The sequence below is a fragment of the Chiloscyllium plagiosum genome, unplaced genomic scaffold (genome assembly GCF_037043375.1).
Source record: "Chiloscyllium plagiosum isolate Xiang-an unplaced genomic scaffold, Cpla_swu_hap1 HiC_scaffold_38, whole genome shotgun sequence".
Taxonomy (NCBI): domain Eukaryota; kingdom Metazoa; phylum Chordata; class Chondrichthyes; order Orectolobiformes; family Hemiscylliidae; genus Chiloscyllium; species Chiloscyllium plagiosum.
Genome location: NW_028270176.1, coordinates 46,897,398 through 46,902,802, shown reverse-complemented (window position 1 = coordinate 46,902,802; position 5,405 = coordinate 46,897,398). Strand labels below are relative to the sequence as shown.

At 46.6% G+C, this 5,405-nt stretch overlaps 1 non-coding gene across 1 annotated transcript; it reads right to left on the bottom strand.

Moving 5' to 3' along the window:
- Nucleotides 1-1,422: 1,422 nt before the first annotated feature.
- On the bottom strand, nucleotides 1,423-1,504 carry trnas-gcu (transfer RNA serine (anticodon GCU)). Its single transcript has one exon. It is a non-coding gene; the product is annotated as a tRNA-Ser (tRNA).
- Nucleotides 1,505-5,405: the final 3,901 nt, after the last annotated feature.

Genomic DNA, 5,405 nt, shown 5'->3' with positions numbered 1-5,405 from the left:
TCCCTGGCTCTCGTTGACGTTGTAGCTCCCAGTCTGATGTCTCAATGCTCCCTGCTCCATGTCAATAGAAGCGGTCCAGTTGAAGTTGGATCTACCAGTCTGATGTCCCAATGCTCCCTGCGGCTTCATGTCAATAAAGTTTCTCCAGGTGTGCTTTGAACTCCCAGACTGATGTCACAATACTCCCTGGTCCATGCCAACAGACGCTGCTCCAGATGAGGTGGGAGCTCCCATCCCTGGCAGATCACACACCTCTATACCATCATAGAAATACTGCCCACTGACCATTTCCACCACGAGAGCCATTGGTGCAATATCCACATCATGAGAGCCTAATCTTACTTTTAATCACTACCGACTCATTATTTCCAAAGGACTTCTTTCTTCGAACTTATTTTGCATGTGCATATTGCAGTCAATCCGAAGTAAGATAATCGTGCTAATTGACGTATGCTCACTAGAAATCACATTCTATTTTTCATGTTGAGTAACTGCTACTTAGCAAGGACAATGTTTGTAATGGAATCACTCTTTTATTTCACGTGAGGGAATTTGGTTTGTATTATTTAAATTAAACTTGGTCACTGTGTCAAATGATCAAATAGATCTCAATTTCTGAACAAAATTGGTAATGTTGTCATCCACCTTGAAATGTGGTGTCTACTTCTTTCAGCCACACGGGTATTAGAACGAACCGTCTGTTAATGACATGCGTATAAAGACATTTCAAATCAGTTTTCATGTTTAAGCTGCATAAATCTGCGGTTATTGATACACAGTTTAGATTCAGTCCCTGCAGTTAACTTGCTGACTTCTCCAGGTGTTCATAGTTGAATATGATGCATCAAGTGTGTGCATAACGAGAGGGAGTTTGCTTCCCACATCTTGTGTTTATATGTGTCTTATGTCCAGCATTCATCAATGGCGAGAGCAAGGGGAAAGGATAAGACCAATGTGTAAGTCTGTCCGTGCCCATGCACGGCACCCACATCGGTAATTCTCTACTGTGCATTTACAGCCAGTTCTCGGGTGCCCCTACACCCATCCCCTGCCACTTTTGAAATATCTCCATTGTTTCGTGCTGTCTCTCTGTGCTCTTTTTACCAAGATGAATCACTTCTACCCAACTGCTACAAATTTCATCTGACAAAACACTCATTAAGAATCGCATGCATCAACATGCACTTCGCATCTCTCGTTATTTGGTTCTCCTGGATCTCTTTCATACGATAAATGTTCACATCAACTTGACTTGGAAAAGACAATCGCGTTCCTTTTCATTGTCCCAATTCAATCTACAATTCAATGCAGTTTAGGCAACAGACTCAAATTATTCTTTGAGATTTTATTATAGCGTCGATGCATACAAACAGACAGCTGTGATCATGCAAAAATAGCAAAATTGAAAAACGTTGATAACAACGACGAGAGTGGGATTCGAACCCACGCGTGCAGAACACAATGGATTAGCAGTCCATCGCCTTAACCTCTCGGCCACCTCGTCACATAGGTCACGAGCACATTTGACATTATGAATAAGTGAATTGCGTAAATTATGCTGAGCAGCAGATATTTCTCCCTGGTATTGGTGAAATGATAAATAGTACAGGACGGTCCCAAGAGTATCGTCTTACCACTCCCACTGTGACACTCTGCTCACAGTGATCTGAACAAAAATGAAGAAATGACGATGTAACAAGGTCTGTTGAATTCTGTGAAGATTTGAAGTCAACGGAATGAAGAGCCCGTGACAGCAGGAGGTGTAAAGTTGTCTGTGAGGAATTGTTTTCCAGACTGGAGGAGAGTGCATAGTGCTCAATGTCATTATTCAGAACACCTTTCTTCCACTCAGATATTTTTGACACGCACTTGTGTACAGAACAGGCAATTTTGAAACCCTAAATAAGGATAAACTGACAATTGAATTCAACAATGCAAAACCCTTGATCTGTATCATTTTCCTGGGCGGTGTGACACCAAGTCACTGTATGTTCACAGCAACACAGTGAGCAAGTGTCAGAAGGAAAATGAGTGCAGTGCCAGAGCGAATGCGAGGAGCAACAGTTGACACACGGGAAGTGCATTCCCCTGAACAGGAAAACTTCCCAAACAGTGGACTGCGGTGGAAGAATTCAGAGGGGGTTTACATTTTGGAATTTGATGCCAGAGACACAATGGAGATCTGTTATTGAGCCTGTTCAAGATGAAGGTTTTAAGATTTCTACAGATGAAAAACAAAATAAAAGGCTCATGGGTTAGTGAAGGCAAAAGTTGAAGTTGCACATTTTTACATCTTTGCAATGAGTAACTCACCACTTGCCTCACATGGGGTCAGAAGCACTGGTGAAGATGATCGTATAATCGCAGTGACCAGCCATGGAATCAGAGAAACTCGGTTTCCCAACCGTTAATGTACAACCAGGAATGTGGAGGTAAGCATTAATGTGTTGCTCCAGTGCTGCTGGTGACCAGTGCACGGTATCTCTGTGCCAGTATAGTGGGCTGCGCTCTGCCGAAGTTTTAAGTTTGAGCCTCACATGGAGCAGCTTAAATTTGTCGTGTTGAGGGGTACGGGTAGAAGGTGATATTGAGCAATGTCACGTTTATGGGAAAGTACCAGTTTTTGTGGATTGAGAAACGACCTTTTCAGGATAATGACACCTTGATCAACAAACATACTGCAAATACTTAAAACGAGAAGAGACAAGTGTGGAGGGAGAGCCGAAGGTGATTTTTCAGCAGACGGATGAAGTTTCCCATGTGCACTGCGTTAAATTCCGGGAAAATAGATGTTGATCTGTTTTCATGTTATGCAGTTTATTGCAAACTCGCAATGGCCATTGTAATAATAATAATAAAAAAGACTGATCGCATAGGACCGTCTGAATATTGTATTCACTTTTAGTCTGAGCATCATTCAGCTGGAATGGTGTTCTCTCTTTCCCTTATGGTTCCCCATTTTATATACTGTATTTTATCAGTATATCTAACTTTTTGAACAAGTCAAACCATCTCGCTCCTGATTACCAAATCGAGAGAATGCCATAATTTTGTTAATTTATCTGCAGTGCAGCTGTAGGGCGCAGTGATCAAGTGGAAAGTCATTGGTCACGTGAACCAAGTAGCAGTAGCGGGCTTTTGAAATCTGGCTATTCTATCGCAGTCATATTCAAAATATTCAACATAATCTTAAACCAAATCATATTGGTAGAAAATAAGAAAAAAAAAAACGAAAGAACCGCCGATGTTCAAACAAATACAGAAGTTGCTGGAAAAGTTCAGTATTTCTGACAGATCTGTGGAGGAACGGACCAATGGATCAGAAACTGGATTCGTGATGGAAGAGCACAGCAGTTCAAGCAGCATCCAAGGAGCAGTAAAATCAACGTTTCGGGCAAAAGCCCTTCATCAGGAATAAAAGCAGAGAGCCTGAAGAGTGGAGAGATCAGCTAGAGGAGGGTGGGGATTGGGAGAAAGCAGCATAGAGTATAATAGGAAGTGGGGGAGGGGATGAAGGTGATAGGTCGGGGGAGCGGGGAGGGTGGAGTGGGTAGGTGGAAAAGAAGATAGACAGGTAGGACAAGTCAGGACAAGTTGCGCGGACAGTGCTGAGCTGGAGGTTTGGGACTGGGGTGAGGTGGGGGGAAGGGGAAATGAGGAAATTGTTGAAGTCCACATTGATGCTCTGGGGTTGAAGTGTTCAGAGGCGGAAGATGTGGCGTTCTTTCTCCAGGCATCTGGTGGTGAGGGAGCGGCGGTGAAGGAGGCCCAAGACTCCATGTCCTCGGCAGAATGGGAGGGAGAGTTGAAATGTTCGGCCACAGGGCGGTGAGTTGATTGGTGTGGGTGTCCCGAAGATATTCCCTAAAGCGCTCTGTTAGGAGGCGTCCAGTCTCCCCAATGTAGAGGAGACCGCATTGGGACCAACGGATACAATAAATGATATTGGTAGATGTGCAGGTAAAACTTTGATGGATGTGGAAGGCTCCTTTAGGGCCTTGGATAGAAGTGAGGGAGGATGTGTTGGCGCAGGTTTTGCAGTTCCTGCGGTGGCAGGACAAGGTGCCAGGATGGGAGGGTGGGTTGTAGGGGGTCGTGGACCTGACCAGGTTGTCAGGAAGTGAACGGTCTTTGCGGAAGGCGGAAAGGGGTGGGGAGGGAAATATATCCCTGGTGGTGGGGTCTGTTTGGAGGTGGTGGAAATGTCGGCGGATGATTTGGTTTATGTGAAGGTTGGTGCGGTGGAAGGTGAGCACCAGGGGCGTTCTGTCCTTGTTACAGTTGGAGGGGTGGGGTCTGAGGGCGAAGGTGCGGGATGTAGACGAGATGCGTTGGAGGGCATCTTTAACCACGTGGGAAGGGAAATTGCAGTCTCAAAAGAAGGAGGTCATCTGGTGTGTTCTGTGGTGGAATGGTGCTCCTGGGAGCAGATACGGCTGAGGCGGAGGAATTGGGAATACGGGATGGCATTTGTGCAAGAGGTAGGGTGGGAAGAAGTGTAATCCAGGTAGCTGTGGGAGTCTGTGGGTTTGTAAAAATATCAGTGTCAAGTCGGTCATCATTAATGGAGATGGAGAGGTCCAGGAAGGGGAGGGAGGTGTCAGAGATGGTCCGGGTAAATTTAAGGTCAGGGTGTAATGCGTTGGTGAAGTTGATGAATTGCTCAACCTCCTCACGGGAGCACGAGGTGGCGCCAAAGCAGTCATCGATGTAGCGGAGGAAGAGGTGGGGAGTGGTGCCGGTGTAATGACGGAAGATCGACTGTTCTCCATAGCCAACAAAGAGACAAGCATGGCTGGGGCCCATGCGTGTGCCAATGGCTACCCCTATGATCTGGAGGAAGTGGGAGGATTCGAAGGAGAAATTGTTAAGGGTAAGGACCAGTTCGGCCAAACGAATGAGAGTGTCGGTGGAAGGGTACTGTTGGAGACGTCAGGAGAGGAAGAACCGGAGGGCTTGGAGGCCCTGGTCATGGTGGAAGGAGGTGTAGAGGGATTGGATATCCATGGTGAAGATGAGGCGTTGGTGGCTAGGGAAACGGAAGTCTTGGAGGAGGTGGAGGGCGTGGGTGGTGTCTCGAACGTATGTGGGGCGTTCCTGGACTGGGGGGATAGGACAGTTTCGAGGCAGGTAGAGATGAGTTCAGTGGGGCAGGAGCATGCTGAGATAATGGGTCGGCCAGGGTGGTCAGGCATGTGGATCCTGGGAAGGAGGTAGAACGGGGCAGTGCGGAGTTCCCGGACAATAAGGTTGAAAGATGTGTTTGGGAGATGTCTGGAAGATGATGGTTTGGTGATGGAGGTGGGGCCATGGTCGAGGGGGCGGTAGGAAGAGGTGTCGTCGAGTTGGTATTTGGCTTCAGTGGTGTAGAGGTCAGTGCGCCAGACTACCACTGCGCCCCCATA